The sequence below is a fragment of the Paroedura picta genome, chromosome 1 (genome assembly GCF_049243985.1).
Source record: "Paroedura picta isolate Pp20150507F chromosome 1, Ppicta_v3.0, whole genome shotgun sequence".
Lineage (NCBI taxonomy): Eukaryota > Metazoa > Chordata > Lepidosauria > Squamata > Gekkonidae > Paroedura > Paroedura picta.
The window spans coordinates 176955531-176981793 of NC_135369.1; the positions used below are offsets into that span (position 1 = coordinate 176955531).

The following is a 26263-nucleotide window of genomic DNA, read 5'->3' on the forward strand; positions in this document are numbered from 1 at the left end:
CCCCCTGCTCCTGCCAACGCTTACTCTAGGCTGAGCCCTGACAAAGCCACCCTGACATCGCTCCAGCAACTCAGACCAAAAGGTGAGAGGCCCAGGGCAGAGATTCTGAATGATGAGAAAATCCTGCATGATGGCTGTAGCCAAATCCACACCGGAGGTGGACGGATGGTCGTTGCCACCAAGTTGTATCATGACGACAGGCGGAGGCCCATGTTTCTCAAGGAGATGCTTGATGTAAGGCAACAAGGCAGGCTAGCGCATCCCACAGATCACATCCCAGAAGATGATGAAGACATCCCCCAAGCCAATGTTGCTCCTCCAACGCGTATCTCAATGCCCAAAACACAATGCTGTGTCCGGCAATCCACACCCATTGCCACTGTGAACACGAACCTGCCTAGATGGAATCACAGACCCATATCAGTGTGCACATATGACTTGCAGGCATTAGAGCACCAGCATCCCAGAGCCTGTACGTGCTCACAGCTCAAGCCATCCACTGCTGCCTGCATGGCCATCCCAATACGGAACGAGTGTGAAGCCCCGAGAGGGCAAACCCACCTCCTGTAGGCAGAGGAGCAGCACGGCCGAGAAATGAAAATGTGACAGGTACATGCCGTCCTCATTGATGAACAATACCCCTGGCACCACGGGCAGACCCTACGGTAGTCTGATAGGCCATGAACTGGGCAAGGTAAGCCCCTTGCACTGGAAGAGAAAACAATAGTACTCCTCTTTCCCATCTTATCTGTTTTGGACCTGCCCAATCGGATCTGAACCTGAGAGCCCGACAGACAGATGTCCTGAGCCTGAAGAGCCTTGACCCCATGGTCCGAGGGTGATGAAGCCAACAGCTCACCGAAACAAAAAGCTCCGAAAAAATGTAAGTGCAAAGGCCGCTCTAAATGGCAAACCAGACGAGCAGACGGCAGGCTGAATGGACAGCAAGTCGCTGAGCAATGCTGTTGAGACAGGGAGAATTGGATGCCCGGGGTGCTAAGCAACTCCAACCCTCTAAAGCCTTCTGAATCGCATAGGATGATTGTGGGTCCCACTAGTTACACATCCTACAAAGAAGACAATCCCGGACAAATGAATATTCAGTGTCCTGGCAGAATGACCAACGGACCGCAGCTGAGCCAGATAACACAGCACAGACTCTTCGGTCAGCGGAGATGATACCGGATAACCCCATGACTGTGCGCAGGCCAAATATCCAGCCACTGCCACCCCATTACCAGGGACAAAGCTCTGCTCACGCCTTCTTGGACAAGAAGTTCCCAAGATTCCACAGGTCCCCTGGAAAATCCTTGGGGGATGAGTTTGCATCCGGCGCCAGAGTCCTAAAACGATGCATCTGGAATCTGGATAATGCACCTGCAACATGCTTGGTAGTAAGAGAAATGTTAGTCTCTAAGCATGGCAACACCAATCTGTGGATGAGCTGCATGACACAGACCGGGAAGACTGTCAATTGACCACCCACACCACTGCCTGATTGTCGCACCAAAAAACCACCTTCCATTCCCTGAACAGCTCCCACCAGAGCACCACCACAGTCAGAGTTGGAAAAAGCTCTAAAAATGTCAGGTTCCTGAGCAGCCCCAAATGTTCCCATTCCCAGGGCTAGGGCTGGGCGTACCACCAGTTATCATAAAACACCCCCGTTATCATAAAACACTCCCTGAGGCATCCAAGTGCATCTAAAATGCCTCTTCCAAGAGCAATGGGGATAGCCAAATCGCTACACCTTGGCCAGAAAGGCTCACCACACCGCAAGGTCCACGACTGAGTGCCAGAACGCCTGCTGTCAACCTGGCCAATGCATACCAAAGGCCCTGCCTGGGGCCACCACCTTACAAGTGAAATTAAGATGCCGAAGGACACAGCGTGCACTTCTTTGGAGCCAAGAGGCGGGCCAAGCAGTCGGACAAGGCCTGCACCTTATCAATTGGAAGGCGTGAGCCACCTGTCCCCGAAATCAAAGGAGATCCCCATGTAGGTGATGCAAGAGGACGGGCCCTAAGTTTTCTCATGGGCCAGTGGGACCCTGAATGCGACCCTCTGCCCTGTAACTGGGATCTGAAAGCCCTGTGAAAAACCCAATTTGAGAAAAGCTGCCACCACCTTCCAGGGCCATCAAGAAGCCCAAGGTTTGGACAAAACCCTGGTTGGGAAAGGCTGATCCAGAGGCTCACAGAAAAAGTCTCTTTGCAGTGGGCCAGGTTGAGAAAGCTTACAACTAGGATGGTTACCATTGAATTTTGCTTCGAGGGACCATCCAAAGAAGATCTGGCAGTTCCTGCTTGAGAGAAATTTCTAGACAACGTCCAGGACATATTGGTCAGAGACACAAGTTTAAACCCCCTAGGCCACGCATTCTCTCACGGCCTAATCTATGGTAGAAAACGGAAGAGAGATGACCCTTTATGCTGCCTTCAGCTTGTTGGAGCAAGAACAGTGGGGAAAAAACCTGAATTAAAATAAAAGGGAAGGGGGAAAAAAGGGGGTTTGTATAAGACCAGCAGATTTTCAAAGGGAGACTCTGCATGGTCCAAATTACCTGAAAGTATGTTCCTTTTACATCAATGAGATGTTTCCAGACAAACATAAATTGGCTGAAAACCTATGCAGATCGCCTCAGGTGCTTACCCTAATTTTCACAGCCTGGCAAGAAGCGATATCTGCGCCAAGAGTTTCAGCAGAGACAGAAACTTACGGAATTTCGGTTAACGTATAGAATTTTTTTAAAAAGTATAATATGTAAAGAGTAGACTATCTCGCCCCACCGGTTTTGGGAAGCCCCCCCCCCCAACCTCCCTTCTGCAGCAGTAATTTGCGGCCTCTGATGGGAAGCGTTTTTCCTTTCTGAAGGAGAGGGGCCAATGCTTTTGTTGGCAAAAGCTTCATATAGCATGCTGAATTTATTAAAATGGGTGAACAAGAGAGGTGGTCTTCTGAGTTACAAGAAAAACACACACGCATTTAACATAGGAATATTAACTGTGTAAGACTGTTTAAAATAGCACTTAATTGACTTCTTCCAGTAGAGCTCTGGAACACATGCTGTAGCCCAGCATAAAGAGGGAATCATGTCTGGACGGGTAGGAGGGGTGGGGGACCGGGGTCGGGGTGGGGGGGGGAAGCTATAAAGCTACGCTTAAATTTATTATATGAACAAAGTTCTCCTTAAACCCTTTTATTTAAGTCTATTATTTTATGAAGCCTAGTGCTGCGAGTTTGCAAAAAGAAAAGGAAAGACTATATTTGCAGGGCCATCCAACATATTTAGCATTGTTAAAGTGCAAGAAAAAGCCGAACAGCGATACATTTGAGCCGTGCATATTTTCTCCCCACATGAAATGTAAAACATCTCAACTCGAAGGGACCTGGGAACACTTAAAAGGCCTATTTTTTCGTGTTCTATTTTTAAGCAACTAATCCCCTGGAAAAAAATGTTTCTCTTAAATGGTTTAAGCTGTCCATCTTGAAAGTATTTTAGATATATATAGATATATACACACATATATATATATCAGGAGTATTAAGTTTATTCTGGACCCATCCCATCTTCATTTAGTTAAATTGCCTGACATGTTCACACAGATTCTAAGGGGCCAGTCAGAAGAAAGCATGGGAAAACTGCATGCATCTCCCGGGCAATGGTAAATCCGACATTTCCCGACATGTCATAAGCCATGTCCTATGTATACGACCCCCAGCATGCGACTACCTTGAAGCTCAGTGACTGGCTTGCAGTCCGCTACATTCACAAACACCATCGGCCAAAAGAGCCATGTGACTCCTACATGCTGTTTCGCTGCCCCACCAACACAAAGAATGAAAAAGTCTAACTAGATAGGCCCTAACTAGGGATGCTAGTCCCCAGGTGGAACCTGGAGATCCCCCCGAATTATTGAAACCAGTGTGACAGACCCTTCCCTTTAATGTTAGAACAGCTTTTCTCAATGTTTTTACCATAGAGAATCCCCTGAAACATTCTCCAGGCTTTGGGAAACTAGAAGTGGCGCGATGGTGCAGAATGTGGTTGGGAAGCATGGCTGTGGACACGCCCACCTGGGGCCCCTCCCCTTCCCATCCACCCACTCCAGGTCCAACATTGGCCATTTTGGGAGGTGTGTTGGCATATATGGTCACACCACTCGATAAATGTTTATGCATTTTTATTTTATTTATTTATTAGAAGATTTTTATCCCACCGCTCCCATACAAGCTGGCTCATGGCAGCTTATATTTTTTAAAAATATGAAAGATTAGTTAACTCCCACCCAGGTGGGTGTAGTGGTTAGGAGTGCGGACTTCTAATCTGGTGAGCTGGGTTCGATTCTGCCCTCCCCCACATGCAGCCAGCTGGGTGACCTTGGGCTCGCCACAGCACTGATAAAGCTGTTCAGACGGAGCAGGAATATCAGGGCTCTCTCAGCCTCACCCACCTCACAGGGTGTCTGTTGTGGGGAGAGGAAAGGAAGGCGACTGTAAGCCACTTTGAGACTCCTTTGGGTAGAGAAAAGCGGCGTATAAGAACCAACTCTTCTTCTTCTTCATTCGAGAAACTCTTCAGGGATCATCAAGAAACCTCAGGGTTTCACGAAAACCTGGTTGAGAAAGCCTGCGTTAGAAGGACAGCCTTGATTGGCCCCCAGAGGCATCCCTTGTCGCTCCATAGAAATAAAATTTATATTGCAATCTGGCATTTTTGTGTTCAGAAAACAGTCTGATTCAGACGATGATAAAGCATGCTGGGCAAGCAGTTTCCTCATGGCACTAAGGCAGGCTTTCTCACGCAGGGTTTCATGGACCTCTGATGTAGAGAAGCTGCGTAGGGAAGGAGGGAGGGTAACCGCGATGGAGCAGTGGGTTTGGATAACAGGACGTAAAACCCGGCACGTTGGTAATTCTTCTCCAAATTCTCAGGAAGCTAGATTCTTTAACATCACATTGATGGATAGTCTTACAAAATTGGATGCTTTGCCTATGCAAACCTCGATTTAAACCGATTGCTTGTTATTGAAACAGCCCTTGGCAGCTTGAAAAAGTCAACTCCCTTGTGGAAGGTAACTAGCCAACTCCCTTTTTGGAGGGTGAAATGAGTCCGAAGCTAGCAAAATGGCTGCCACAAGGCCTGGGGCCAATCGCGTAAGACTGGCTGGTTCTACAGAATGTTAGGCACTTCCAAGCCAAGTATCCTTCTATGACGGAGGCAGCTGTCTTCAGAGGGATGTCCCCTGCAGACAAAAAATGTGCCTCTGGGCAATTTTGAAGCACCATCTGTTCTGATCCAGTGGTGGAAAGTCAGGATTGGATTTTTATTTTCATGAAGAGAGCTTTGGGGCAGAAGCAAAAGGTGTCAGAAAATGTATCGACGGACACCATGTCACCTCAAGGTGAGATAGCTGGCTCTGAGTCAGACATCTCATCCCTGCAAAATAGTCTACTGTGGAATGTACTACAGAAATTATTCTTACTAGGATTAGCAAATTAGGAAATTTCAAACTCAGAAGGCCTAAAAATAAACCTGTACTTCTACCTTGTGCATGCTAACCATATGCTGTTCCTGCCTTATCTGTTCCACATAATATATTTCTGGTAAGGCCTTGGAGGAGGAGCATGCTTCATGGCTTAAGTGCCACTCAGCGTTTAACATCCATTCAGGGTGGTTGTCCCGCCCCTGAGTGCCTCCTCCTCCAACCAGCTTGCCTGTCTGTCCAGCGGCCAGCCAATCACCTTCCATCCCCCACCCCTGACCACCCCCTCCTCCTTCCACTTTACCCCGAGGCTCGGAGGCTGCAGATCTCTGCTGCGTGAGAGCTGCCCCTGCTGGTGAGTTCCCTAACAGCAGCCTGCAGGCTTTCCAGGTCCTGGGGGGAGGCTTTCGGCAGAGTTCTTCCACCCCACCCCTCATCTAGGGCCCGTTGTATTCCTGAATGCTACAGGCTTGGCCCCTAGTATTCTTAATATTTCTCTATTTTTCCAAGTTCAGCCAGGCTTATAATGGAAGCCAAAATGACTACTGGAAATGCTGGCCTCCCTGCCGGAAATCCACCAATCTGACTCTTGCTAAAGGGTCCTATGAGCCTCCCCCTGCCCCTTCCGATAGAACAGTGAAAACCGGGCAATATTTTGTAATCGTTTTAAAGATTTTAATTGATTTAATGCAGTCTTTATATTAGATCTTATCCTGTTACGTAATTTGGTTTGTTGTAACCCGCCCTGAGTCGCCAGAGGGAGGGCAGCTAATCAATACAATATTATTATTATTATTTGAAAAGGCCGCTTTAATGAACTATGAATAGCAATTAATTCCCTGCCACGAAAGAGCTGCACTGTAACAACCCAACAGCAGCATGAACAGGTCATGGCTCCTTTTGAGTCCAAGCTTCTTGCTCCGTACAGCTGCTGTTGCAATTAACTGAGGCCTTTAATTATAACTAGATGGATGAATTGTTTGAATCACGGCTGTCCAATGTCATCATCTGCACAGTAGCTTGTTCGTTTGACACAAAAGTTGAGCACATCAAAAAGACGTTAAATGCAAGCGCAGGAACTCCGCCAACCTCTCAGGAGAGCAGGTGATCACAACGTACCTTTTTTGTTTAAAGAAAAGGCTCAAAAATGCAAAGTAAATGCTCAAGATCAGTGCCCTAAACATGGCTAATCAACCCCTTCTCCCTCTTGATAAATTCATCGGTATCATTTGTTTTTAATATTCTTTAGTGCATTGCTCATGCTCTATAATTATACAGCTTCAGGTCTTCCTGCCTTTGAAATATTTGCTTTGAGGCTCCTTGGGGGGGAAAAGAGAGAGACAGAGAGAGCGCGCTAGGATTATTAATGTGCTATTTGATGAGCAGCATAAAAAAAGACAAGTCACAATCTGATCCGGCTTCCGTGGTTCTATGCCAAGACTTCAGAACATCCACTTAGGAGAGAGCTGATTTTCCTGGGCTGAATCTGCACGGAGCTTTTATTCCAATCCCAGGTCGATTCAGTCCCTGCCATCTCCACTGAATGTGATTTCCATTTTGATTTTGTCCGATTTAAATTTTCCTTCTGCAACAAGCATGACTGATCTAGAGTGACCCTACCTTTATCCTGCAATATCCTAGAGTGGATATAACCCTCAATATTTGAAGAATTGGATCGAGAAAGCACGCGGAGCTCTGCCTGTTTCGAATTTGGGGCTGAATTCCGTGGTAGAGAAGCCCTGATAGGCCAGGGCATCAGTTCCTGGTATCCAGGCTTAAAGGGGATGCCCTAACTTTTCTCAGCAGAAACTCCAGAAGCCTAAACTTCTCTTGGTAGAGATTTGCCTCTTGGTTTTTTTCTCTGCTGTCTCTAATCCTCTGCCCCCCCCCTCGTTCAAGAAAAGAAAGAGGCTCCATTTGCATGTGAACAAACAGTATCAGCTTTGGTTTCATTTTGACTCAATGTAATTTGCTGTAAATTGGTTATTCCTTTCAGGTTTCCTAAACATTGAAAGGAAGTTAAGCTTTGCAAGCAAAGCTAAGCCAAAACAGGGCTCCTTGGGAGACTTCAGTTCCTCTATAAAGAAGAAAAGGGCTGCGATCCTAAAAGCGCTTTCCCTGGCAGTAAGCCCCAGCAACAGACCTGAGCTGGGCTCTGAGTAGACCTTCTTAGGATTGCTGTCCAGAAAACGCATTCCAGTCAACGGTATCTTGGCTATTCTCTCCTATAGGACTGTAGAAATGTAAGTTATGTTTATGGTTAGTTAAAGATGTAAATTTATAGCAAACCCTGATGTGTGTGCATTGGGGGGGGGGGGGGACGTTAAGAAAAACTGACAGCATGTTAGCTGCTCTTTGAGACCTGCTGTGCCCAAAGGCATCTGCAGGTCACGTAAAAGCTGCAACCACTATTCAGCCTAAAAAAACTAAATTTGAGATCCTGAACGAAAATAACCCAGGCACAGATCCAAAGAACTCTGTAGGGAGCATGAAACACGTCCGCAAGCGCATGTGGGGCTGGGGAGAGAGTGGCTAATTTCCATCGACACATGACATTGTCCATTAACCCTTAAGAATAGCTTTAAAAAAAAGGAAACATGAGAGGCTGTGGCATGGGGGGGGGGACACGACTGGAAACGCCCCAGAGCACATCTGGAGCACCACAAGGCAATCCTTCTGACCCTCCCCTCCCAGTCAGAGTGATACGAAGTGACTTAAACATTTTGAACAAATATTTTCAGTATTCATTTATGTACAGGATCTGAAGGGAAATGTGAAACGGCTGAGGTAGGCAGAGTACGGGGGCTAAGAGATGGGAGGGACTGCCTAAGAGATGGGAGGGACTGTTGTGACCCGCCTCGAGCCTGTCGGGAGAGGCGGGAAATAAATCTAATAATAATAATAATAATAATAATAAGGCTAGTGGGGAGTTTCACCTGGAGAGTCTAATCAAGGATCTCCTGGTTTGTAGCTTGCCTGGCCACCACAGTACTGTCGCCATAACAGAATAGGCTTGCAGACTTTATACCAGCCTTTCTCACCATTTTTTTTTTACTATTGAGAAACCCCCGAAACATTCTTCAGGCTCCGAGAAACCCCAGAAGTGGTGCAACCATGCAGAATATGGTTGGGAAGCAGAGCGGTGGACACGCCCATCCGGGGCCCCTCCCTTTCCCACTCTCTCCATCATTGGCCATTGGAGGGGGGAGGAGCTGACATGACTGTATATGGTCGTATCACCCAATAAATGTTTAACAGATTTATATATATATATATATATATATATATATATATATATATATATATATATATATATATATATATATATATATATATATATATATATATATATATATATATATATATACCCATTCAATCCTTCCAGGACCATCAAGAAACCCTGGTTGAGAAAGCTTGCTTTATAGGGACAGCACAGTCCTATGTAGGGACCAGAGTGTCACACTGCAAAGGTCCAGGTTAAAATCCCCAGTTGGTCACAAAACTCTCTAGGAAATCTGGGGCCAGTCACTCTCTTTCAACCTTCTCTAAATAGAGGGATGCCAGCTTACAGGTGGGCCCAAATTGAAAGGAAAACAAAACAAAGGACGGATGCGGAGGCTGAATAATTAGAGTTCTTTAATATCAAACAATTCATGAACAGTTTCATAGAAGGACTTCATTATTCAGCCTCCATGTCAGTCCTTTGCTTCGTTTACCCAACTTCCAGGTGGGGCCTGGAGATATCCTAGAATTGGAGCTCATCTCCAGACCACAGAGAACTGTTCCCCTGACAAAAAATGGATGCTTTGGAGGATGGATGTTACGGTATTGTACCCCATTGAGGTCCCTGTCCTACCGAGGCTGCACTCCCAATTCTGCAGTTTTTCTAACTGGAGATGACAAACCTACCCCTTGTCCCCCACTTGTGGCCAAGGAGGAGCTGGCAACCTGATAGGGTTGACATGTGCATGCGATGCAGGAAGAGAGAACCATGTGTGAGCTCCTTGAAGGATAGGCGGGATAAAAATGCATTAGATTAGTGGTCTCCAACCACCGGGCCCTGGCACCAGGCCGCGGCTCCCTCTCCCCGCCCCCCCCGCAGTAAAAAACTTCCCGGGCCGCAAGCTTGCGGCCCAGGAAGCTTCTTACTGTGGAATGGGGGGAGAGGGAAGCAGGGCCGCGCACGCGCATTGCCCATGCACGAAAGTGCCGTGCATGCGCTAAAGTGCGGCGCATGCGCAATGTGCGTGCGTGGCCGTGCATGCGCGGCATGTGTGGCTGGGCAATTGCCCTCCCTGCTGCCGCCGGTCCCCAGCCTCAAAAAGGTTGGGGACCACTGCACTAGATAAATAAGGGGGTTTAGTTCTTGGCCACCAGTCCCCCTCCTCACACACTCCTGAAGAGCAGCAGCCCACTGGGAACTTTCCTAGTATATGGAAGGCTAGTCCATCCCAGAATAGTTCTCAAGCTATCTGGACTAGCAGTTAGCAGATTTGTGGTTGGATCCAGAGCGATATTTCCACTTGCTTTAAAGCTCCAAGTTTGGGAAGTTACTGTCCATTAAAGAAAGAAAATATGGCTGTTTCCATGGTTTTCGGCCCTGGCCCCAACCTGGTGGAATGAGCTCCCAGAAGAGCTGAGGGCCCTGTTGGAGTTGCCAGCTTTCAGCAGGGCCTGCAAGACGGAGCTCTTCTGCCAGGCATATGGTTGAGGCCAGGGTGGTGTCCCTGGTGGTTTCATCTGAGATCTCCATCTGAGACCAATGAAGATCAGCTGGTATCCTCGCTTCCAGTTTCCTGACCTACGTCCTGAATGGAGGGGGAAGGCTGATGTTTCATGGTTCGCCATCTTGTGTAGTGTGATCTTATATTGTCATTTTAAGGGTATTGTTGGGGATTTTATTGTGTTATATTCATATTTGTAAACCGTCGCGAGATACTTGTGAGTGGCGGCATCTTTAACCGCTCCTGTGAAGCAGATAAAATAAAGCTGTAAGGGCCCTGAGGGAGGGCCCTGTCCTGGATGAGGAAGGGTGCCCATTGGCCCCTTCCCCTGAACTGACAAGCAGGCTTCGTGCCTCCCGATTGGGCCCTCCGCTTGTCGGTCCGGCCCCAAAGCACCAATCAGCAGCTGCCTAACCCCCCACGAGGCCAAACCTTCGCCCCACGATGGCCATTCCTCTGTTGGCCACCGAGAGGGCAGGTATGCCCCCAGCCCCCTGTAGCCTGGCCCGCTTGCCGGCTTCGAGTGCCCCCCATCGCGCTCCCCGCCGCTTGGGAAGGCTTTAGCCTGGGGAGGTTAGGAGACAGCCCTTCCCAGGCGCCCGGGAGCCCGATCGCCGCCCAGCCCTTCCCAGCCGCCCAGGCAGCGCTGCTAGGGCGTTTGGGAACAGCTAGCGCCCGCTGTGTTTTTTTTACAGCAGGCTTAATTACTAGTATAAATATAATTATAAACAAACAAACAAACAAACAATGCTCCAAACACCAAGAAAGATGGCCACAATTAGCACAATCCCATTTCTTGAGCAGGCAGCCGAGATGAATGCTTCCCCGTTTAGTTCAGTCCAGGCTTGCTGATTAGCATACTGCGCATACAAATGGGCTTCTTCTCACTTAACAGGGTGATCCATAAACACTAGCTGTAAACAATGAACGTTTTTAAAGGGGGGTTAATTTTATTCTTTTTAGTGTCCAACAGGATTTCTGTGAGTGTGAATCTACTATCTAGATGTCTCTCTACTATGCAGGATCTTGGCTGTGGATCCATTTGTAGTTGTTTGAGATCTCCTGGCAACACCTGGAAGTTGGCAATCTTAACAGTGGTGTCTGGGTGGGGTCACTCCTGCTGATGTGTCACTTCTAGGGGGGGCGGTGTTCAGAGATGTAAGGCCAGCTGACACCACGTCTCGTGTGCCTCGAAGTCTGAAAAAATGTTCAGGTGTGACTCCATCGTCAAAAAGCTGGAAAAAGGTACAAGGCAGCCTTGTATGCTCATGTGTCCTAATTTCAAGGCCATTCAACCAAACATGAAATCAACAGCAGTGAGAAACTAGGACAGGAAACTGTTCAAGTTCCATCAGGGCCCTGATCTCCTCTGGGAGCTCGTTCCACCAGGTGGGGGCCCGGAGGGAGAAAGCTCTGGCTCTGGTTGAGGTCAAGCGAGCTTTCTTGGGGCCAGGGATCACCAGGCAGTGGGAGGTGGCAGAGCGTAAAGCTCTTTCAGGGGTGTAGGCAGAAAGGCAGTCCTTCAGGAACACTACCTGAAGGACGCCCAAAGTGGCTTATAAACCTCTTTCCCTTCCGCTCCCCACAGCAGAGACCCTCTGAGGCTGCAAGAGCTCTGAAAGAACTGTGACTGGCCTAAAGTCACCCAGGTGGCTGCATGTGGAGGAGTGGGGAATCAAACCAGTTCTCCAGATTAGAGGCCACTACCCCAAGTGGTGAAGAATGACCGTAGCTGGCAAATCAGCCAAAGCTTATAAAAAAAATCTGTGTGCCACAAGACCGGGATGCAGCAGTGAAGAGGAATGGCAGCTGATTGGCTCCTTGCGGGTGGAGGAGGCGGGATGAAGCCAGGAGGGAGAAATCAAAGGAAAAGAGGAGCTTTTTAAAAACGCCCCACTTATCACTACCTGAAGGAGGCCCAAAGCGGCTTACAAACACATTTCCCTTCCTCTCCTCACAGCAGACACCCTGTGAGGAAGGTGAGGCTGAGAGAGCTCTAAGAGAACTGTTTGATGAGAACAGCTCTAAGAGAACTGTGACGGGCCCAAGGTCACCCAGCTGGCTGCGCATGGAAGGCTGGGGAATCAAAGTCGGTTCTCCAGATTAGAGTCCGCTGCTCTTAACCTCCGCATCACTCTGGCTCTCACGAAGGCCTTATAAGCAACCCAGGGAGGAAGGAGCCAGCAAAATGCTGGGCAGGGAGACCAAGTGCTTCTTTAGGGATGGAAGAGAAAGACCTGTGGAGAACAGCTAGTGTCCTAATGACCTCCAGTTCTGAGGCCCAAGCAGGGCAAACACAGTGGCTAAGGGGGGGGGGAGGGCTGAACTCACGATAAATAAATCCCCAAACAAATCCTCTGTTCATGAGACTAAGAACGATGAGAGATGGAGAAAAGAGAAGCCATGGAGCTGACAGCTGAGGCTTGTGTCTGCTCTTTTAGCCAGCAAAACTGACAAGCAGATTGTCCGGAGCAGGCCCTTGTAGGTTCCCCTGTCAGCTGTTTCAGATCTGCCACCTTTAACATGAAGGGGGGGGGGGAGAGAAGCTGTGCCCATCTGATGGGCTGGAACACAAGGGCTTTGTCATCATCATGTTTTACGGCACAGGGAAGTCCAAACCATTGCACAGTAGGATCTTTCATACGCTGCTGGTTTTACACAAGATCTTTGGCATTCACAGCATGTATTTGTCTGCAAAGACCAAGGGCAGAAACAGCGCAGACACACTTGGTTCCACAACACGCATGGCAGAGAGAACAAAACGATTTATTTGAATTACTAGATTTAAAGGCCATTGTATAGGAAAATACAATGGGCGCTAGCATGACCTCTCTTGCCCCCGGCCCCCCTGCAGCCCTCCTGCCAGCCTCCTCTGCTGCCCCCTCCCCCCTCCGTCCCGAGTCCCCGGCTTTGGCTCCTTTCCCCACGTTGAAGTCTTTCCCCCTCCCCCTCTCCCTGAAGCCCCAGTCAAGCATTTCCAACCCCCCCCCCCCACCCTCCAACCCCAGTCCCCAGCTTCGGCGCAGGGAAAGGAGCGGGCCTGCCGCGTCTCCGATGTGGCGGGCCTGCTCCTTTCCCCGCAGCGAAGCCTTTCTCCCCACCGTCTCCACCCTGAGTCCCCGGCTTTCGGTGCGGGGAAAGGAGCAGGCCTGCCGTCTCTGACGTGACAGCCCTGCTCCTTTCCCGGCAGCGAAGTCTCATCCCCCTGGGCCATTCACCCCCGAGTCTGGGACATCTGGGACGGGCCGAGGGGCACCAGACTGACATTCGGAGGGGCCAATGGGGAGCTGCTTTGAGGCTCCCGATTGGCCCCTCCGAGTTATTATCCTGGACTCGCCCCACCCCTTTCTCCGCCCACTTAGCCCTTAGGGCTTTATTCTTACCGCTCCCGCACAGCGGTTTACAGCAGAATGCAAATAGTGTCGAGATCACACTTTCTCAGCCTGGGTTTCGTGAAACGCTGGAGTTTTTGCAATGGCCCTGGAAGGCTTTTGCCAATTGGGTAGGGATTAATTTCTTAGACTATTGTTTAAAATTTTAATCACCATATATGGTGATGTTGACCTCCCCCTCCCCCATGGCCAATGATGGGCCTGGAGGGGGTGAGAACGGGAGGGGTTCTGGCCATACAAATCCCTACCGGCCAAGGCTGGAGTCCGGAGAGGTGAGTTCTCTCATTTTAATTAACTGCAGGGTGGGGTAACCAAGCAGGTAATTTTACTGGTTAACATTTTAATATTTAATGTTAAATCTAATATTAATTAACTCAGCTTCATTCATTTACAGTCATTTAGACTAGCGGTCCCCAACCTTTTTAGGGTTGAGGACTGCCTCCGGGGGTGGGGAAGAGTCGGCGGCTTGGGTGCCGCGCATGCGCGTTAGCGCCCCTGTTGGTGAAAATGCGCATGTGTGGATCTGCTGCGCATGTGCGTTTTCACCACCAGAGGGTGCTAACGCGCATGCTGGGAGAAATTTGCTGGGAGAAATTTAGTAAATCTTCAAGGTGCTCTAAGTGTTCGGACGAACGCTCCTGTTCCCCTGGAACTATTACCAAACGACCAGAATGCTTCAAAAGGAATTTAAAGCCGATTTCACAAGCAACCCTGAAAAACGGTCTCTTCGTTATCAGCATCAAACCACCTAGCTTTGGCCAACAGGAAATCTAATTAACAACCAAGGCGGAATTTGGCTGCAAAAAGAAGCTCAGATCACAGTCAAGCGGACACAGAATAAATGGTGATATCTTTATATTTCTCATTTGCTGCCCCCCACCCTGGTGATAAATTCTACAAAAGGTGAAAACTTTCAACCTCTTTAAAGAGACTGGTCCTGCCAATAAAAGATAGCATCTCACCAGTTCTCTGTCTTGATTTCGGCAAGGTGAGCAGAACAATAAGACCTAAATACTCATCCTCCCCACCAAAATGTTTTTGCAAATGTCATTTTTAAGGGAAATTCCCCCCTAAGGATAGCGTCTGCAGTGTTTATATATTATGTCAGCAAAAGATGTGCCTGATACCGGGCTTTGCAGATTAATTAGTTAATGATTGTAATGCACTTTGAAGTTAGAAAGGGCCATGTAAATGCTAAGTATGATTGCCGTGGTGACATATTTGTGGCCCATAATCTGCCCCTAATATTGCTGCAATTACTGATAAGTTCTTTAAAGCCTCAATAGCTGCCTTCTAATTAGACTCTCCGAACTGATTTATCTACCACACAATCGGGAAATTTTCTCAGACGTCGCCGTTGCCATTACTCACAATTTCAGATGATAGTGGAATTTTAATACCACTTCTTAATTTTAATTGGCTTGGATAGAACTTCAGTGGGGGGTAAGGCTTCAGTTGGGCCATGGCAAGAGGCTTGCCATTCTGAATCAGACAAGAAGAAGAAGAAGAAGAAGAAGAAGAAGAAGAAGAAGAAGAAGAAGAAGAAGAAGAAGAAGAAGAAGAAGAAGAAGAAGAACTAGTTTGAGACCCAAAGAGGTTCTGAAGTGCCTTACAATTGCCTACCTTTTCTTATCTCACAACAGACACCATGTGAGGTAGGTGAGGCTGAGAGAGCTCTGAAAGAACTGTGACTGGCTCAAGGTCACCCACCTGGCGCAGTGCCTCCCAACCCACACACAGAGTTTTTCTTCTACGCGACGACGGCAGCAAGACTAGAATTGGCCAAGAAATGGAAAATGCAAGAACTACCCTCGATAGAAGACTGGCTGAATAAACTAGCTGACTTTGCCAAGATGGCTAAACTGACACTGATAGTCAACGGAAGAACAGAAGAGGCCTTTCAAGAACAATGGGGCCCTTACCTGAACTATTTAAGAAAATAATACAAAAGGGATTGAAACGGAGAACTAAATGTATTAAATGAAGAGCATAACCCTCCTTTTTTCTGTACTAACAATGTAGATTGCATGTATTTCGCTATCTTTAATTCTGGAAAATAAAAATAAAAATCTTCAAAAAAAAAAAAAAAGGTCACCCAACTGGCTGCATGTGGAGGAAGAGTCAGGTATCAAACCCAGTTCTCTAGAACAGTGGTCACTGCACTACATCAAGCTGGCTCATTTCCAATATCTGTCTGCCAATCTCTAGGAGTGGTGAGTTCTCCCGGAATTAGAGCTCGCCTCCAGACTACAGAGGTCAGTTCCCCCAGAAGGAATGAAAGCTTTGAAGGATGGCCTCTATGGCTTGCATCACAGCTCAGCTGAGCTCCCTCCAATCCTTTCCCTCCCCAGGCATCAACTTCAAACCTAAAACATTTCCCTCTGATATTCTAGAAGGAAAATATAATAAGATCCCTAGGGCAGCGATCTGCAAGCTTGCGCCCGCTGCGGACCGCTGCTCCGGAGTCCAGGGAGAGGGCGGCCCGGGGGCTCGCCCCCGCGCTGCAGCCCCAGTGCAAGTGTGCTTGTGGCCCTCCGGGCCACAAGCAAATCGGATGCTAAAGCGGCCAATTAGCTTGCGGCTCGGCAAGCTTCTCTTCCCTCCCCCCCGAAGCGAGAAGCTTGCCGGGCCGCGAGCTAATCGGCCGCTTTGGCGGCCGATTTGCTCGCGGCCTGGCGAGCTTCTCGCTTCGGGGGGGAGGGAAGAAGGAGCCGTGGCCTGGCACCAAGGCCGGGCCGTGGCCGGCGGGTTGGGGACCACTGCCCTAGGGAAAAGAGAATCTGTCCATGTAACACTAAGGAACTGGAAACCATTAACCATGTTTTCTTCAGATGCCCTTTTTATAGGGAACCTTGTGCCAAGATTATTGTGCCTCTGATTAGAGATATGAATGCTGAGGATGAAGAGGATTGGATTAAAAAGCTCCTTATAGGAGATAACACCCCCACCACCTTCCAAGTTGTGAGGTACTGTGCAATTTTAATTAAGATCAGACAACTAAGTATACCTGCTGTATAGTTTTTACCTCTTGGTTGATCAGTTTTATTAACCATTAAAATATTTATTCTAAGTTTACTGTTTTACAGTTTTTGCTACGGCTGGCAATCGGCTTTCTCAACCAGGATTTCATGAAACCCTGGAGTTTCTTGACAGCCCTGGAAAGGTTTCCTGAATGGGTGGGAATAAATTAGTTTTTAATATATATTTTAATATATTTTTCCAAATTTGTTAAACATTTATTGCATGATATGACCATACATGGTCAATGTCAACCCCCTCCCCCTTTCTAAAATGGCCAATGATGGGGCAAGGGGAGGGGCCCCTGGTGGGCATGCTTCTCAACCACATTCTGCATGATTGTGCCAACTCTGGGGTTTCTCGCAGGCTGAAGAATGTTTCAGGGATCTCTCAAGCTTAAAAAAAATTGAGAAAGGCTGCACTACATCCTTGTTGCTCATCACTAGGTCTCTTGGGCCTATTATGCATGTCTGCTGAAACGGCAGCATGGAGAACGCAGAGGAGGAAGAAGCGAAGCAAACCGCTTACGCACGGGACGGAACACATCGGCGACAAAACCCAGAGTATCCGATTATGCACGTGGCTACTCCGGAGCTGCTTCTGGTTGCGCCCTGGTCCCAGGAAGCTCCGCTTTCTTCCACATCTCGCAGCATACGTTGACTCTGCGCCAGGTTGCCGCCTGCAGTGTGCATAATTGGTGATTTTAGCCGCTGCCATTCCACCCCAAATGCAGATCTTTCACTCCGTGCATAATGGGCCATGGTGGTGTTCTGGAACACCAGTGGGATCTACGACGCCAACAGAATGTTCGTTTTTTTCCAAGTCCTAGTTCAAAGGTGCAAGTGTATTGGCCATTGTGTGGAACAGGATGTTTGCGTTTGTTTTTACAGACTCATACAACACACAGCACCTGATCAGATAAAAGATCAAGTTAGCTGTAACGCCCCACGTGCTCCAAGGCAGAAAGTCCTTGTGCTTCTAACTCTCCAGCAGGAGGCAGTATACTAATGCGATCCCCACAGATCCCTGCACAAAGGAAAAGGAAGACAGACAGCAGGTCCTGCTGCCTGGGTGATGGTATCATGTGCCGAACAGCTTGCCTGAAATGAATGGCTACTGCATTGTGGCATGACTCGCTGGCCTGGACCCACATATTGTTACCATTTGAAAAGATCAGAAACGAGGCCGGCACGCTTGCCTGAATTTATGGGGGAAGCCTATTTGTTTTTCATACGCTGGAGAAACTCTCTAAAAATAGTTCATCTTTATGAAAACATTACCCCTGGAATGTGACCAAGAGCAACAAGAGTCTGAATTATCAGCCTTGTTAATGTTCACATAAATTCAAGCTGTCAAGCATTAACTTGTTAAACCAATTTTTTTTTAAAATAAAAGGCCTTCCTTTTCCTGCACTTTTGGAAATTCCCCCCTCCTGTTTGGGGCTTTTTAGTAGTACAGCTATTCCAGTAGGAGAAGCAGCAATTGGTGGCCTAATTTTCAATCCACATAAATTAACGAAGAGGATTACACGACTCTTTTCTTTATCACAAGCAGAACCTACCAAGCCATGTTTTCTGAAGACAAAACCCGCCAAAGAGTTCAGTCCAGTTCTGAAAAATCAAAACTGGCTTTCAGTCTAATAAAGATTGTGCAACATCTGATAATTTTCTGCTGCTCTCCAGAATACGCATTAAACCAGATATTGGCAGCAAAAAACACAGATATTTTGCATTGGCTGCAAAACTTTCCTTCTTTTTTTAAATTTCAGATTGATTAATTAATCAAGCCAAAACAAATATTAACACTTGATCACAATCCTCTCATTAACGTGGAATGAAATCATCAGTCAAGACAAAGAAGAGTGGAATACCATTATATCTAATTCTGAAAGGGGTCATAGAGTCAGGATTTTTTTAAAAAACGGAATATTGTTCTATAAATCTAAAGGAAGCCTCAGGTTTTACCAATGACATTAAAAATACAATGAGGATTAACCCCCTTAGAGAGTTTAAAGAATTTTTATAGCTTTAAGAAACGAATGCCCATTGAGATCTTGCAAAGCTGTGTTCTGAAATCTCAGTCATGTGGGGGTTGCTAGGCAACTGCACTAATATTCCTGAGCCTTCCAAGCCTGGGTTCCCCTCAGTCAAGGGTAAAAACAGAGCTCTTCTGCCAGGTCTTTAGTTGAGGCTGGGCTCTTAAGACCACTAGGCCCCTCTCAGCCTATGGATCTCCCCTCTGACTTTAGAAGAGGAAGAGTTGGTTTTATATCCCGCTTTTCACTACCTGAAGGAGTCTCAAAACAGCTTAGGATTGCCTTCCCTTCCTTTCCCCACAATAAACACCCTGTGAGGGAGGTGAGGCTGAGAGAGCTCTCAGGGAACAGTGACTAGCGCAAAGTCACCCAGCAGGCCTCATGAGTCTCAATATGGCTTACAAGGGGGAAGGAGGATACAATGGAAGTGGCTGATTCACTAGCTTGTGGCCAAGTCCATTAAGGCAGGAGGGGAAAGGCTGTGGACCCCCTCTGAAGTTCCCACAGACCCATAGATGGGAATTCCTGCTCTAACCATTATAAAACATTGGCCCTTTTATACCTCCACCATTATATGTGAACAAGGCAAACCAGTCAGCAAACAAACTCACATTTAGTTTGGTTTTTGAGAATTTTAAAAACAGCAGTTCTTATGGAAGACTCTAGCTCACTAGCTGAACACCTGCTTTGCTCGCAGAAGATTCCAGGTTCACTCCCACACATCTCCAGGTTAAAGGATGACATTATTTTGTTGCTCTTTCCCTCCCCTCTTTGGCCCTCCAGTCACAGTTGACTTAAAAGTAAAGGTATTCCCTGTGCAAGCACCGGGTCATGTCTGACCCTTGGGGTGACGCCCTCCAGCGTTTTCATCGCAGACTCAATATAGGGTGGCCTTGCCAGTGCCTTTCCCAGTCATTATCGTTTTACCCCCCCGACCTCGGAAGGATGGAAGGCTGAGTCAACCTTGAGCCAGCTGCTGGGATCGAACTCCCAACCTCATGGGCAGACAGCTTCAGACAGCATTTCTGCTGCTTACCACTCCGCGCCACAACTTACAGTGACCCTTAGTGGGGTTTTCAAAGGCGATTTGCCCTTACCTGCCTCTGCGCCATCTCCGTGGTATTCCTTAGTGATCTGCCATCCAAATCCCAACCAAGGTTGATGCAGCTTAGCTTCTGAGATCAGCCAAGATCAGTCAATTCTGCGGGGCTCATTCTGCACATGTTGGATTCATGCCCTTTCAATGCACTTTAGGAGTAGTGTTTCCTGTTTTGCTCAGGAAAATCCAGCTGCAGAAGCACACTGAAAGCGCATTGTACAATGCGTCTGGAATGAGGTCAGGGTGATCAGAAATCAGAATGATTTCTACGTGGAACCCTGGAGAGCCACTGAGGGTAGACTATGGACCAGGAGTGGTCAAACTGTAGCTCTTCAGGTGTCAATGGACTTCAATTCCCATGATGCTGGCAGGGGCTCATGGGAGTTTTAATTCATGGACATTTGGAAAGCCAGTTTGTGCTGGCAGGAGTTCATGGGAATTGTAGTCCATGGACATCTGGAGAGCTACAGTTTGGCCACCCCTGCAGTAGATGAATGGTCTACCTCTAAAACATTCAGGAGCTCAGATCTGGACAAAAATAGCTAAAACAAACACACACACACCAACAAATAAAAGCTCTCATTAAATCCACAGGGCTGCTCTGCAACCGGGAACTACCATCCCCAGTAAGCATGGCAGAAGATAAGAACAGTGTAGATTTCATGACAAGAGCTTGGCAGAATCTCCCCCCCCCCCCCCAATTCTAAGCACTTTTGACCTGCTGTTTTTATGTTTTAACCAGACTAGGCAGACCCTCCCCCCAGCACCACTCATAAATCTGCTAATGTAATCTAGCCATAGCCAAGAACACACACACACACACATAGAGTAAGGAGATAAGGCTGCTGTATACTTACTCTTGAGCAAGATAAAACTACTCTCGCTCTTCTCCACTGTTATCTGCGCGCACGCACACTCACACACTTGAAAGAACGGCTGTTGCAACTTCGTGGCCTGTTAAAATAGTTACAGCTTCTATCTTCAAGGGGGTTGTAATACATGCAAGCGCATGGTTGACAATGTGCAGAACAATGTTAAAGGCAAAGTGCCCGAATGCTGCCCAGCATCTAAATTCACAGGCGTGCATTGAATGAACCAGGCTCTCTGTCAGATCGTGCTGAAGATCACTCTGTGGCACTTGGCCACCCAACCCTGTGGCTAGTAAAGGAACAGTTGACATCCGGATTAAGAAAGTTCTGGTAATCACTTTCAAGGCCATATGCAGTTTGGGCCCAGTGTATCTGAGAGACCGCCTTCCTGCCTATACCCCCAAAAGAGTCTTATGCTCCGCCACCTCCAACTGGCTGCGGATCCCTGGCCCCAGAGAAGTGTGTCGGACCTCAACATGGGCCAGGGCCTTCTCGGTCCTGGCCCCTACCTGGTGGAACGAGCTATCTGAGAAGATCAGAGCCCTGCCCGAACTTCCACAGTTCCGCAGGGCCTGCAAGAGGGAGCTCCTTCACCAGGCATTCGCTTGAGGCCGACCTACTCAGAACACCTGCTGGGCCCCCCAGACGCCCCCCCATGACTCTCCCAAAGTGACTGTTAATTGTTATTATATTATAATTGTGGTTTTGTAATCTTTTGATGTTTTTTTTAAGTTGTTTTGATGTTATAGTCTGCATAATGTTTCATGTAGGTTATAATGTTCTGCGTAAACCGCGCAGAGCTGCAAAGAAATGGGCAGTATAGAAATCTAAATAAATAAATAAAGAATTAGGCCCCACCCGACCCACACGTTGCCATCTACCATCGTTGTGGGAGATCAAGACTACTGGCTGACTTGATCGAGAACAGTAGGAGATTCTAGACTTTCTGCCAGAAGCTGTTTTACTGCTATTTCACTTGCTACGCTATTTTACTTGCTATTGCTATTTTAATTGTTATTTTACTGCTATTTTATTTGTTACTGCTATTTTAATTGTTACTGCTATTTTAATTGTTACTGCTATTTTAATTGTTATTGTAACTGTTTTAATTAAACTTAAATTCTCATCTGTATTTATATGATATGCTGTACACCACCCGGAGCCGGGCTGCTGGGAGGGGTAGTACAATGGGCAAGAACGCAGACAGGTAGCAGCGGATGTACACGAAAGGGGGTGGGGGTCAGCAACGGTGGGCCTCACAAGTGGGCCTGCCCTGCTCCTAAATCAGTTTTTTTCAACCAGGGTTTTGTGAAATCCTGGGGTTTCTTGATGGCCCTGGAAGGGTTTCCCGAGTGGCAAAGCTGCTTTACATAAGTTAACATAACACGCTCCCTAACGTGTCCATGATCTTTTTGGGACTGGGCAGGCAAAACACAGTCCTGTTTGTGTTTTCCGGTGGTGGGGAATAAATGGGGAAAGAGGGGGGTTGCATGATGAAGCAGCCCTCTCCCAATCAGCTAGGTGTTCGTGCTCTTTGTTTTTAAGCCGACTGTTTATACACAATCACTCTTCAGGGTCCAGTGACCATGTCCAGCCTCTCACAATTCTAGCCAAACATAGAGTCCAAAACACCAGGAATCCCAAAAGAGGGGTGTGTGTGCTTTATCATTGTGGCATTTCTCCATAGCAATGCAGAAGTGTTAATTTTTAATTAAAATGCATTTACATTGTGGCGTTACCATATAGCAACGCGGGTGTACACTTAAAAAGAATTAATTTCTGGGCTCGGGGGGGGGGCACAGAAGTTTGAGTCCCCAGGACAACCGCCGTGCTTTGATTGGTGGCTTGCTGTGATTGACAAGCCAAAGTGTGGTGTTGGTGGGGAGAAGTTCGCCTTGTTTATACTTGCTGCCTTGTTGGGAGGCAAAAAGCCACAACGAGGCGGAGGGAAAAAACAGGAGGGGGTCTCCCATGAGGAGGCTTGCAGATGCACGGCTTACAATCATGCGTTTGCAAGCAGGAGGCCTCCGTGCGGAATCGGTCTGACTTTTTTTTTTAATGGATTTCTCTTCTAAGTTCTTGGGCAGTGCAGATATTGGGGCGCAATCCAACATTTTGGATGTCTTTGAATTTTGACTCAAGATTCTTTCATTGTGTTAAGACCTACGGTTACAGAAGCTTAAGTCTAACATGAAGGGTGTGTGAAAAAAAAATCCCCTTCTTTCTGCAAGTCTGAAATCTCCAAAGGCTCATAAGCCAGCATGACATATTGACTTAATGGAGCAGGATATTTTTTGATTCAGGAAAGAATCCTCCAATCCTCTGATTAGACTGATACACAGATTTTCCAGAGATTAGCAAAATCTGAAATGCATTAAAATAATCCGGCGTGACAAAGCAGTTGTGGCAGCATAAATAAGACCCGAGTCTAAAGTAAAACATAATTATCGTTATGATTCAAGTGATCCTTTGATATTTGGTGCCTTTCCTCCATACTAAAACACTCTTTTGCGTGTACCGATATAAATTTGGAAAGGAATGTTTCTTTGGCCTTGTTTATTACTTTTTGGAATTCTTTTGGCTCTTAACTAACAGTGAAATCCAATGCAGAGTGACTCCACATTAAACATAGCAAAAGCCACGGGTTTAGACAGGAGTAACTCTGAATAGGATTGTACTGATATTCCTTGCCTGTGCCTACCTGGTTTATCCTGGTGCTGTCTAACCTGGTGGCTCTTCAAGGTTTCTGGAGATGTCATGGATCGAATTCGGGCCCTTCTGCATGAGTCATGCATGTGTTTTGCCGCCAAGCTGTGGCCGTAACAATGATCTGACTTGTTTCTATCAAGCGAAACCGAAAAAGGAAACCGAAACCCAGCCTGAACAGAAGTCAGGAACCCAAAAGTTGAGCTGCAAAACATTATTAAAAAAATCATTACAAATATTTGTTAAACAAAGTGCGCTGATACAATTTATTAAAAACAAAGTAAAAACAGCACATATCTAATTGCATGTGACAGAAAAAGCTTTTTTTTCCTGGCACACATGGAAATGCACTCTTGATGATGTAGAGTCCGGTGTTAAGCAACAACTCGAGTCATCTCAACCCTGCTTCCTCCCCCCTCTAGAGGCAGGGTTGGGTGGTGATATATTCTGCCATGTTTCTCATTTTTATTGTGATTTATGTTTTGAGTTTTTGTGTCCTTTTAATTGGGGTTTTAATGGGTTTTTATGGGACATCTGTAACCCGCCACAACCCGGCTTCGGGAGTAAATGTAGTAGTAGTAGTAGTAGTAGTAGTAGTAGTAGTAGTAGTAGTAGTAGTAGTAGTAGTAGTAGTAGTAGTAGTAATAATAATAATAATAATAATAATAATAATAATAATAAAAATGCTGAGAGTGGTGGCCTCAGGTGATATATATTTTAGAAGGTGGGCTCCAAATCAGATACTTTAAACCTAAAGCCTTTGGTTTAATAAATATTTGTAGTGATTTTTGGGGTCCTGACTTGCTTATATCAAGCCACCATCAGGCCCTGATACCCACCCTGAAAAGAATTTCTATAACAAAACTGCTATACCAGGAAGGTGTGGCCAGCTGACATCACTTCCGGGGTTCCTTGAAGCCTGGAAAATAATTTAAGGGCTCCTCCATGGTCAAACTGTTGAAAATGGTTGGTTTGAGGATTTGTGGGGCTGCATAAGCATGAAGACCCCCTAACGCAGTATGAAAGCCCCTAACTACAGCACTGCGGGGTTCCTGGAACTGCAGAGCCCGTAGCACGTACTACATGTATTGCTAGGGTGAACCGCCTCCGGATGTAAACTGACAGTTTTGCACCAAACCCTTTGAATACCTCCCAAGCAGGTCTGTAGTTGGGTTTTTCAAAACTGCGCAAGCAAACAGGACATAACCCAAACCAGCGGGTGTTCAAGAGTTACTAGTTCTCTCTACCCTCCTAATTCCCGTAAGCGGCCTGAAGAAAATAAATGCAATAGATAGGTCTTAGCCCTCTGCTAGGCTAGTTGGAAATGTTAAACATCAGTGGGTTAAGTAGAAGCTAGCCAACACATGGCACTGAAATGTATTATTATTATTATTATTATTATTATTATTATTATTATTATTATTATTATTATTATTATTTGTAATTTATTTCCTGCCACTCCCAAAGATGGCTCGTGGCGGGTTACAAAGTCCTCAATAAAAACCCAATAAAACCCTCATTAAAAGGACATTTAAAAAATACAACACAATGAACAATAAAACAACATAATCCCCACGCAAATAATCCAGTAACCTACTGCCTACTATGGGGGACAGGAGGGATGCCCCAAGGCTGCCTATAATGAGATTCTCTTCCAACTGTGTGATTCTCCACCCCTTCTGATGGAATAAGCAGAGTATCACAATAGGATCTGAAGACCCATTTAAATCCCCACTGGAGGATCAGTGGATACAAGAAAAATACCTCCTGCAGTCGCTCAGCTAAGAGGTGAGACACAAGCCACAGTGAGCCAGGTGCTGTTGAAAGTTTCTGTTCTGAGATTTGGCTAACGCTGCCAAAGAAAGTGATGTTTTGTTGTACTGGAATCCTGTTCAATGTGCATTACAGGTGATTTTTTCCCTGGCTTCCAAGGTCAGGATAATAAACAGGATTCATCATTTTATTTTCTTTCTTTCTTTCTTTCTTTCTTTCTTTCTTTCTTTCTTTCTTTCTTTCTTTCTTTCTTTCTTTCTTTCTTTCTTTCTCTCTCTCTCTCTCTCTCTCTCTCTCTCTCTCTCTCTCTCTCTCTCTCTCTCTCTCTCTCTCTCTCTCTCTCTCTCTCTCTCTCTCTCCCTCCCTCCCTCCCTCCCTCCCTCCCTCCCTCCCTCCCTCCCTCCTTCCTTCCTTCCTTCCTTACATGCTCAGATGATGCCCCTCCCAAAACCGGAATCCCTGGTCAGCCTGGGCTGGAAGAAATTCGCATCCCGATCCCAAAGTGGCGATTGACATTTCCCTGGGCACGCAAGAGCCAAGCACTGACACAGTCCCTTCTGCTCACCCACTCACAATCTGCCTACATTCACAGAATCAGCATAGTAACCACCAAACGCAACCAAGACGAGTATCCCAGGCATAAACTAGTTTCGTTGAACTTCTTCAGTTGTACATTAATTGCACGCGACCAAAATAAATTCAAAATAAATAAATACATTCATAAATAAATTCAGGCAGAGCTCAAAGACCCCGGAGTAACAGAAAAGAGATTGTCGCCCTCTTTGCCCAGAGTTGGCATCTTGAGCGGACCATGCACAATGCGCTCTCCCAATTGGGACAATCGAACAGGGCTCATGAAATGCTGCAATCAAAGGCCTTGGACTAGATCAACACTGCAAAGGTTTTCATTGTAAATGCTACAGAGATGGGGACTCAGGCATATATAAATCTGGCCTGTGGGCCTTGGCCAACAAAAATAAGTTTCTGCTTGTGTAAATAGGGAGGGAATCTCCTTTCTATGCTTGGAGTCTTGGGATGAACAGTGCTCAGCCAAAGAAACGCCAGCCCCCACCACCTCTCTCAAAATGTTTATTTATGGTGTCAATACAGTCAAATGGGTTTATCCCCTCGGCCTGTAATGCGTTTTAGATTTGATAATCT

At 46.8% G+C, this 26263-nt stretch overlaps 1 protein-coding gene across 2 annotated transcripts in view; it reads right to left on the minus strand.

The window, feature by feature from the left end:
* The window catches only part of FERMT1 (FERM domain containing kindlin 1), a 290949-nt gene that overhangs the window by 98533 nt on the left and 166153 nt on the right, over positions 1-26263 (minus strand). The gene's annotated exons all lie outside the window — the stretch shown is intronic.